Here is an 11,355-nt window from a genome sequence, read left to right on the forward strand (position 1 = left end):
GCTCATCTGTCCATAAACTGGATAATGAGAGTAGGAGCCACAAGATTTTAACAATCACACAGTCACACCATATAAGCTATATAGGTATACAATTGTCTTCAAGAATTAAGGCTGCTGGGTTGCAGTTTGACACCTTCAGGTATTTCCCGCTAGCTATTCCAACAGATTAAAAACTGAAAAGGAATATCTATATAGCACATAGGAATACCATCCAGAGTGACCTCTCTACTCCATTTGAAATCTCTCAGTCACTGAAACTATATTTTGTTTCATTTCTCTTCCCCCTTTTGGTCAAGAAGATTTTCTCAACCCCACAATACTGGGTCCAGGCTCATCCATGGGACTAATGTCCTGCAAGGCCAGGGGGATTTATACCCCTGGGAGTCATGTCATATAGTGGTGGGCAGCAGTGAGTTTACCTGCTGAATGGGCTTAGAGAGAGAGAGGCCACATCTGAGAAAGAAAGAAAGGTTCTCTGGGGGAGACTCAGGCACAATTATAAGTAGGCTTGGGCTTTCCTTTGTGTAACAGATTTCATAAGGGAAAGCCCCAAGACTGAGGGCTCAGCCTACTAAATTGGTATTCCTGAATGTTTGTGAGAATATCAGTAATAACCCAGGTGTGGAAATTTAACATTTCTGCATTTTCCCCACTTCCTCATATGGGCCCTGCAAATACATTTTATTCTCTGCCCGAATTACTTTGGGATGTAACTGATTTTGATAAGGCTTTGTACTTATCCATATTGTGATGGAATGAATGTATTTTTTGCATTTGGAAAGAGCATGTCTTTCTGGGGTCCAAGGATGGAATGTGTTAGTTTGAAACTGTTATAGACCCCAGAAGAGCCATGATCTTTTAATCCAGTCTTTTTGGGTGGAAACTTTTCATTGAGTGTTTCCACATAGATGTGATTCACACAACTAACTATGGGTGAGATTTTGTTTAAATTGTTTCCACAGAGATATGACCCCACCCATTCTGGGTGAGTCTTAATTAGATCACTGGAGTTCTTTAACAGAGCTCACAGAAACAAGGAGCTCAGAGAAACTGAAAGAGACATTTTGGAGAGAAGCTGAGATATGTAATCCAGAGTTTGCTACCAGGAGAAGCTAAGAGCCAACACAGACCCAGATGCTTGGAGATGCTTGTTGATGCAGACAGAAAGACACTTCAATATGATAAGCTATGAGATGAAGCCCAGAGTTTGCCCTAGAAGTTAAGAGAGGACCTCCAGATGCTTAGAGAGAAATGTCCTGAGAGAATAAGAAAACAAGCACATGAGCTGAGAGACAGAAACTAAGAGAGACAGAAGTCCAAGCAAGCATAGGAGGTGAGAGAGAAGCTAAGAGAGACAGAAGCCAGGGACATTTTGGAGAAACCATTTTGAAAGCAGAACCCAGAAGTAAAAGACCAGCAGGTAATCACCCATGTGCCTTCCCAGCTAACAGAAGTGCTCCAGACACCACTGGCCTTTCTTCAGTAAAGGTATCCTCTTGTTGATGTCTTAGTTTGGACACTGTTATGGCCTTAGGGCTTTAAAATTCTAACCTAATTAATCCCCTTTATAAAACCAATCCTTTTCTTGTATTTTGTGTAATGGGAGTGTAAGGCATCTGGAGCAAGGAGGGAAAGCTACCAAACTCATTCTATGAAGCCAACCTCAACTTAATACCAAAGCCAAAGATATTACAAAAATATTGCAGACCCATCACTTTAATAAACATAGATACAAAAATCCTCAGCAAAATACTTGAAAATCAAATCCAGGTGCACATTAAAATAATTGTACACCACAAACCAGTGGTTTTTATTCCAGGTATGCAAGGGTGGTTCAACACAAGAACATCAATTAAAATAATATACCATGCCAATAAATTAAAGAAGAAAAGTCACATGATCATCTCAATTGATGCAGAAAAGGCATTTGATGAAATTCAGCATTCTTTCTTGATGAAAACTCTTCAAAGGATAGGAATGGAAGAAAACTTCCGCAACATGATAAAGGAAACATATGAAAAATCCATAGCTAACATCACACTCAGTAGGAAAAGACTGAAAGCATTTCCTCTAAGATCAGGAACAAGGCAAGATGCCTCCTCTCACCATTGTATTCAGCATTGTGCTGGAAGTTCTAGCTAGAGAAAGGATGCAAGCAGAAGAAATAAATAGCATCCAAATTGGAAAGGAAGAAGTAAAATTTTACTGTTTGTAGATGACATGATTCTATCTGTAGAAAATACCCCCAAATCTATAATAAAGCTACTAGAGCAAATAAGTAGAGCAAAGTGGTAGGATGCAAGACCAACATGTCAAAATCAGTAGTGATTCTATACACTAATAAGGAGCAATCTTAGGAGGAAATCAAGAGAAAAATTCCAGTTATAATAGCAACCAAAGCAATCAAATTTTAGGAATAAATTTAACCAAAGCCACAAAAGTTCTATACTCAGAAACTACAAAAAAGTTGGTAAAAGAAACACAGGATGTAAATAAATTGAAGGACATGTTATGTACATGGATTGGAACACTAAATACAGTTAAGATGAAAATTCCTCCCAAGTTGATTTATAGACTCAATGTAATGCCAATTAAAATCCCAACAACTTAATTTGCAGAAATAGAAAAATAAATAGCCAAATTTATTTTGAAGGGCAGTGTTCTAGTTTGCTAATGCTGCTAGAATGCAAAACACCAGAGATGGATTGGCTTTTATAAAAGGGGTTCATTTGGTTACACAGTTAAAGTCTTAAGGCTATAAAGTATCCAAGGTAAGTCATCAATAATTGGGTACCTTCACCGGAGGATGGCCAATGGTGTCCAGAAAACCTCTGTTAGCTGGGAAGGCATGTGGCTGGCATCTCCTTCAAAGTTCTGGTTTCAAAATGGCTTTCTCCCAGGACGTTCCTCTCTAGGCTTCAGTTCCTCAAAAATGTCACTCTTAGTTGCACTTGGGATATTTGTCCTCTCTCAGCTTCTCTGGAGCAAGAGTCAGCTTTCAATGGCCGTCTTCAAACTGTCTCTCATCTGCAGCTCCTGTGCTTTCTTCAAAGTGTCCCTCTTGGCTGTAGCAAGCTTGCTCCTTCTGTCTGATCTTATATAGTGCTCCAATAATTTGATTTCAGGCCCACCCAGTGGGTGAGCCAACACCTCCATGGAAATTATCCAATCAGAGTCATCACCCACAGTTGGGTGGGGTGCATCTCCATGGAGACACTCAAAGAATTACAATCTGATTAACACTGGTGTGCCCACACAAGATTACATCAAAGATAATGGCATTTCGGGGGACATAATAAATTCAAACTGGCACAGGCAGGGTGCCCCAAATAGCTAAAAATATTTTGAGAAGAGGAATAAAGTGGGAGGTCTTTATTTAAAGCATAGAATTGCCATATGATTCAGGAGTCCCATTAATAGATATACATTCAGAGGAACTGAAAACCAGAACATGAAAGGACATTTGCACACCAATGTTTCTAGCCCATTATTCATGATTGCCATGAGATGGAAACAGCCCAAATGCCCATCAATGGACAAGTGGATAAAGAAACTGTGGTATATACATACAACAGAATATTACACAGCTGTAAGAATAAAATTGTATAGCATATAACAACTTTGATGAACTCTGAAGACATTATGTTGAGTGAAATTTACCACAAACAAAAGGACACTGTATAGTCTTGCTAATATGAAATAAAATTTATGAGGAAACTTTGAGAGTTTAGGATGTGAGCACAGGTTATCAGGAGATAGAAAGAGGGTAGAGATTGGTCATTTGCTGCTGAAGGAATACAAAATGTTCAACAGGATTAATTGTAAAGACACAGAAATGGATAGAGCAATAATATCTGATGGTAGCACAAAATTGTAAGTACACTGAACAAAGCTGAGTATGAATATTGTTGAAAGACGAAAGCTAGGGGCATGTGTGACATCAGAAGGAATGATAGAAGATAAAGTCTGGGACTGCATAACTCAGCAAAACCTGGAGGGGTAAATGATGGTGATTAAATGTACAAATATGAGAATGTTTTTACCTGAAGGAGAAAAACTTGATGTCAACATTGCAAGGTGTTGAAAATGGGATGGTATATGGAAAAATAAAATCAACGCAAACTAGAGTCTATAGTTAACAGTAACATTGTAATATACTTCCATGAAATGCAAGAATGGCAATATACAAAAGCTAAATATCAATAAGAGGGTTATATAAGTGAGGGATATGGGATTCTTGGTGTTGTTTTTGTTTCCCATTTTATTTTATTCCATTTTTTATTTTCTTACTTTTTAGTCTTCATTTTTACCTCTTCTTTCTTTGCAGAAGAAACAGAAATGTCATCATATAGATTGTAGTAGTGAATGCATAACTATGTGATTACAACAGGAACCATTGATTGTTTACTTATGGTAGATTGTATGGTGTGTGAATAAAACTGTTTAAAAATAAACAGAAAGATACAAGTGCTGAAGAAAATGTGCAGAGAGGGATGTACCTATTCACTTTTGTGGAGAAGTAGAATGGTGCAGCCCCTCTGGAGGACAGTGTGCTGTTTCCACAGGAGGCTATATATAGGGTTGCCATGTGATCCTACAACCCCCATATTAGGTATATACTTTGAAGAACTGAAAGCAGGGGCAGGAATGGACATTTGCACACTAATGTTTATGTTGGTAGTATTCATGATTTGCAATGGATGGAGGAGGACTAAGGGTACATTGACTGAAGAACAGAAGGGTAAACTTTGGTGTATACATACAGTGGAATATTGAGTGGCAGCAAGAAGCAGCAATGAAGTTGTGAGACATGCAGCTAGGTGAATGAAAAAATGAGGACAATATGTTGAGTGAAATAAGCCAGAAATGAAAAGACAAATATTATAAAACCTTGCTAATATTGACTAATTATAATGTGCAAACTCTGGGAATTCAATTCAAGAGCATAGGTTGCCAGGGAAAGGCTTACTGTAAAGCTTCCTATATTGTAAGCCCTTACAGAATTCACATATACTCCTGAGTTGTTATGGTTATTTCTAAATTCTGTGATGCTGAACTATTCTCATATAACCTGGTTGTTCTCTGAAACTACTGGTATCTGTATGACACCTGAGACTCAGATCTAGGGTTCTGCAACTATGAAAGTCAGCATTACCCCATACAGCAATGATTATAACTGCAGAAAAAAATCAGACTTCAATTAGAGATATGAGTGAACCTGTTCAGGTTAGGACTAAATCAAATCAGACTAAAGGGCAAAGGGCAATTTTGAGTGTGTTTTAAAACTTTAATTTCTATGTGAGGCCAAACAAAGAGAAGTTTATTTGGTGACAGATTTATATTTTCTGTAGCACACTATCTAATTTAACTTGTATGGTCCATTTATTTGAACAACATAATTAGATGAAAGTTTGAATAGAGAAGGGGATCTTTTGGTCTGTACAGGTTAGTGTGATACCCCAACATATCCCAGAGGAATTTGGGCAAAGAATAAAAAAAATTTGTAAACCCCCTGGAGGGACTGGGGAAAAATGTAGAAATTTAAACTTCCCCATCTAGGGAATTCCTGATATTCTATCAAGCATTGTGGGCTACCAATTTAACAGACCAAGCCCTTGATCTTGGGGCTTGCTTTTATGAAACCTATTCCTGCAAAGGAGAAGCTAAGCCTGCTTATAATTATGCCTAGGAATCACCCCCAGAGAACCTCTTTGGCTGCTCAGATGTGGCTTCTCTCTTAAGCCAACTCTGTAGGTAAATTCAGTGCTCTCCCCCCTATGCAGGATGTGACTCCAAGGGGTGTATTTCTCCCTGGCCATGTGGGACATGATCCTTGTGGATGAGCCTGGCCTTGGCATAATCATATTGAGAAAGCATTCTTGGACCAAAAGGGGCAAGAGAAATGAAACGAAATGGAGTTTCAGTGGCTGAGAGATTTCAAAAAGCATCAAGAGGTCGTTCCGGATGTTATTCTTATGCCTTATATAGATAGCCCATTTTAGTTTTTAGTGTATTAGTATAGCTAGAAGTAAATATCTGAAACTGTTGAACTGTAAACCAGTGGTCCTGATTCTTGAACATATACCTATATGTTTTTTATTGTATGCATGAGAAATTCTGAAAACCCTGGAAACTGACACTCCCTTTATCCAGTGTATGGACAGATGAGTAAGAAAATAAAGATAATAAATAACTAAATAGCAGGGAGAGTTAAGGGGCATGGGATGTTTTTATTTTTATTTATTTATTTATTCATTAATTAATTTATATATGTATTTATTTTTGAGTAAGAATAATGTTGGAAATTGATGATGAATGTACATGTATGTTATGATACAATGAAGCACCGATTATATACTTTGGATGATTATCTGGTATGTCAATATATCTCAATAAAATTGCATTAAAAAAAGAGCAGACCAACAATTTACATTGTTTTAACAAACTTCCCTTCTCAAACTTTCCACAACACTCTATGTCCATCTAGGGACTATAGTCAGTAATGACCAGAAACAAAATTCACCTTCTTAAACCTTCCATAACTTTCTATATCCAGGTAGGCTTGTAGTCAGGAATAACTACAAAAGATTGGCTTTCATAAACCTACAATTTTCCTAATCCATTCAGGGCTTGTGGTCAACAATGACTATAAACAAAATTCCCTTTTTCAAACCTTACTACAAAATTCACTTTCATACTAGGAATATGTTAGTTCACAAAGTTAACATTTAGCAAGATGGTGCTCCAAGGCAGTTGGAGGTCAGTAAGGTCTGCTGCCACGGCATTCTTAAAGATATTGGAACTATTTCAAAATGCTTGGGGCAGCACTAAGTGAGTTGGGCAAGAATCTTATCTTTAAATCTCTACCATTCAAAAGGAAATAGATATTCAGAGTCAGGGTGACAAGAGATACAAAGAAATGGTGTTTTTAAGATCTAGGACTGAGAACCTGAATGCTGACAGGGGCTACTCAAAGGGCTCACCCAGGGATGCCTTCTTCCTATACAGATGGGTATATTTGCTCAAGGATTTTCTTTGGGATGCCTAGAGGCCTTTTCCTAGTAGGGGGCCTCCTGCCAAATAAAGGGGTAAATGCTGGCAGAGTTTACTAGTCTTAAGGTAGTCCCCAGTGAGTGAAGAGGATCCCTCCTTAGAAGGGGTGGGACATTCAAAGATAATGACAAACTGATGGGACACTAGAATATTTCCAAGTTTATAAAGGAGAGAGGTGGTGAAGGTTCTAGTTTTGACTTTACTGTAAACTCCCATAACTAGGCAAGTCTGAGTGGAGGTAGGTCCAGAGTGGCAGTTCAGAACAGAGTAAGTGGCTCTATTATTTAATGAAGAAATTAATCATCTTACCTGCCATATTGAATGTCACCCAAGGCTCCTCTAGGTCAGATGTGATGTCAGCAGAGCCATAATCAGCCTTTGGACACCCTCACTCTTCTTCACTTGGCATGAGTAGAGCTTGAGGTGCTCTCCTAACTCCCTTTGGTGGATGGTGCAGTCCCTGGGTCCAGTGCCCATGCTGGTGGCACCTGGGGCAAGGCCATGGTGGGTCTCAAGATTGAGGGTCGTTTTGAGGTTTCTGGCACTCTCTCTGCCAGTGGTTCTCTGACCCATAGCTGAAGAAAGGCCTTGAGGCTGGGAGCCACATTTCCATTGACCTTGAGGGGGCAGGGCACTTCTAACAACAAGTTGAGCTAGTTCTTTGGTTCTTTTGCTTACCTCCTTACCTTTTCCCTATCTTTCACCTTTTCCTCCTCCTCAGCTTTGCCTCAATTGTTAAAGACAGAAACATGTCACTAATGGGAGTTTGTGGGCCCATGGAGAGCTTTTGAACCTTTCTCCAAATGTGAGCTGCAGACTGGCTGATGAAATGGTTGCCTGGGAAAATGTGATATTACCAGGAACCTGGACTTACATAGATATACTTTTTAAGAGCCTCCACTAGCCTCCCCTGGAATAGGATTGGGTTTTTCTCCTTCTCCTGAGTAACTTTTCTTAGCTTATTATAAATAATTGGCTTGGTGCTACTTTTTTTTTAATGCCTTCTAGTAAACAGGTGACCCTATGGAGAGAGAGAGAAGGAAGGGAGGGAGGGAGAGAGACAGAGGGAAGGGAGGGAGGGAGAGAGAGAGAGAGAGGGAGGGAGGGAGACATGGGGACTTGATTTGGTTCTCATTGAACTCCTATTCAACACAGGAGAAGCCCCTGTCAGGTCTCAAAGGCCCTGTCAGATCTCAAGGGTAGTATGACATGCTACTGAGTCTCCTTGGATGTACAGGGCATAGCAGTGGGTTCTGACCACCTCTAAGTAGTGAGCCAGAGGCTCAGAGTAGACTGAGTTTATATCCTGGGGAAACTGGATCAGAGTCCCTGGATCCCTAGAGACACAAAAGCTAAGTGATTGGGGAAACCTTGGAGAATTGAGGATTCTCTCTTCTGGAAATAAGGCATGATTCTGTAATGAATTAGTTCATAAGTGCTTAGTGAATTGGATTGATGTCAATATAACATGGATGTCATTTTGGTTTATTTGTGATTTTTCCCAGGATGTTAACATTTTGTAGTATCAAATATCAATGAAGAACACCACCACAGTAGAATGTAGGAAACCATAAGGAATACCATATCATGAAATAATAATGATATACAGCATTATTCTTCTGACTCAGCAATATGTTGGCTTGGAAGTACTTACTGCATTTTGTGCTTATCCCCACTAAGTAGCATCTTCAATAATTTCTCACTGACTTCCTTCAAACTACCATATAAGGTAAAGTGTCATATTTACTATGATGTTTATTTATTAGGAATTTAACATTTTTTTCAAACTGTGCTAGTATTTTCATTAGAATTGTTCAAATTTTATTTTTTTCAATAACTCCAATTATTTTGGACATGTGAGTTTGGCTAATACAAAATTTTCATGATTGCATGCACTTTAGCAAAATACCTATAATTTAGGGAACTATACTGCCAAAGAAATGCTAAACTTCTTTACCAGCTCATAATTGCTTAGCTCTTCAGAAAATCTCATGTCCCATATGCATATATCTCTGATAAGGATCGAACATTTAGGTTTCTAGAGAAGCTTGAGGTGGAAACTGTTAATAACCACTTCAACTGTATTCACTTTAAATGAAGGGATGAAGAGTCCTTCCCAAATTTCAAGACCATAGGCTTCTGTTTTGCCCACCAAAATTTTCATTCCAGTTGTGGGCCTATTGAAACCTGCTATTCTTTTGCATTAGAAAATGACACAAGTTAAAGACTAATATCCATTTTTACATTATTTTAGCAATATTGTCAAATGGTAATCTTATTTCCATTATCCTGTTTTCCCTCCACCATGGTATATTTGTATAAGGTATGAGATAGGTATCCTCTTTCATGCTTTTACATATGGATATCCAGTTCTCCTAGCACCATTTGTTGAGACTATTTTTATCACAGTTGAGTAGACTTCACAGCCTTGTCAAATATCAGTAGGATACATGGGTCTATTTTTGCACTGTCAGTTTGATTCCATTTGTCAATACATCTATCTTTATGCCAATACCATGCTCTTTTGACCACTGTAGCTCTGCAGTATGCCTTAAAGCCAGGATGTGTGAATACCCCAACATCATTTTTCTTTCAAGATGTTTTTTGCTATTTGGTACCACTTACCCTTCAACAAATTTTTGGTATTTGGCTTTTCTATTCTGCAAAACAGACTGCAGGAATTTTGATGGAAATTGCATTGAGTCTGTAAATCAATTTGGGTAAAAGTGACATCTTAATGATAATTATCTTCCAGTCCATGAATACAGAATATTCTTCCTTTTCTTTAAGTCTTCTTTCCTTTCTTGCAGCAATGTTTTGTAGTTTTCTGTGTACAAGTCCTTTACATCCTTGTTTAAATATATTCCCATATATATGATTCTTTTAGTTGCTATTGTAAATGGAATTTTTTCTTGATTTCCCCCTCAGATTGCTCTCTACTAGTATATAGAATACTGCTGGTTTTTGTGTGTTGTTCTTGAATCCCAACACTTGTCTGAACTTGTTTATTAACTCTAGTAGCTTTGTGGTAGATATTTCAGTCCTTTCTATCTATAGGATCATATCATCTGCAAATAGGGAATATTTTACTTCTTCCTTTTCCAATTTTGGAGGCCTTTTATTTATTTATTTATTTTTCCTGCTTAAATTCTCTAGCCAGAATTACTAGCACAATGTTGAATAACAATGGTGATAGTGGGTGTCTTAGTTTGCTAATGCTGGAGAATGCAAAACACCAGAGATGGATTGGCTTTTATAAAACGGGGATTTATTTCGCTACACAGTTACAGTCTTAAGGCCACAAAGCGTCCAAGGCAACACATCAGCAATCGTGTACCCTCACCGGAGGATGGCCAATAGCCTCCGGAAAACCTCTGTTAGCTATGAAGGCAGCTGGCGTCTACTCCAAAGCTCCGGCCTCAAAACGGCTTTCTCCCAGGACGTTCCTTTCTAGCAAGCTTGCTTCTCTTCAAAACATCACTCCCAGCTGCACTCTCTTACTCCCCCCGAGTCAGCTCATTTATGTAGCTCCACCGATCAAGGCCCACCCCGAATGGGTGGGGCCACGCCTCCATGAGAACATCTCATCAGAATCATTGCCCACAGCTGGGTGGGGCACATTCCAAGCAAATCCAACCATCACCAAAACGCCTGCCCCACACAAAACCACAAAGATAATGGCATTTGGGGGACACAATACACTCAAACCGGCACATTCCACCCCCTGAACCCAAAATGACATTATCTTTCCAAATACAAAATACATTCATTCCATCACAATACCACAAAAACTCAAATCATTTCAGTAACAAAAGTTAAGTACAAAATCCCATCAAAATCAATTATAGGCATGGCCAGTCCTAAGGCATAATTTTTCTTTAGCTGTGGATCTGTGAACTTAGAACAAGTCATGTACTCCCAATATACAAAGGAGAGACATTCATAGGATAAACATTTCCATTGCCATAAGGAGAAACAGTAAGGAAAACAGGGTTAACAGGAGCAAAACAGTTCCTAAAACCCACAGGACAAAGTCCATTAGATTTCAAAGTCCGAGAGTCACTAACAAAACAACGTTGCATCCTTGGGGCTTGAGAGAGTGGGAGCCTAACCCTTCCCAAGGGCCTTTTCTGCAGCCCGTTCCTCTCCAAACACTTAGGTGAGTGCTCCAACATTTCCACACATTGGGGAGACCACCTTCTGGGCCCCACCCTCCTCAAACATCGGGGCAGCTCCCAGATTCCCTTCCATCTCCGGGGCACACGCTCAACCCCTTCAGAACAGTGTGGTGGCAGCCAGGCT

This window comes from Choloepus didactylus, chromosome 8 (assembly GCF_015220235.1).
Source record: "Choloepus didactylus isolate mChoDid1 chromosome 8, mChoDid1.pri, whole genome shotgun sequence".
In the NCBI taxonomy this organism is placed as follows: Eukaryota; Metazoa; Chordata; class Mammalia; order Pilosa; family Megalonychidae; genus Choloepus; species Choloepus didactylus.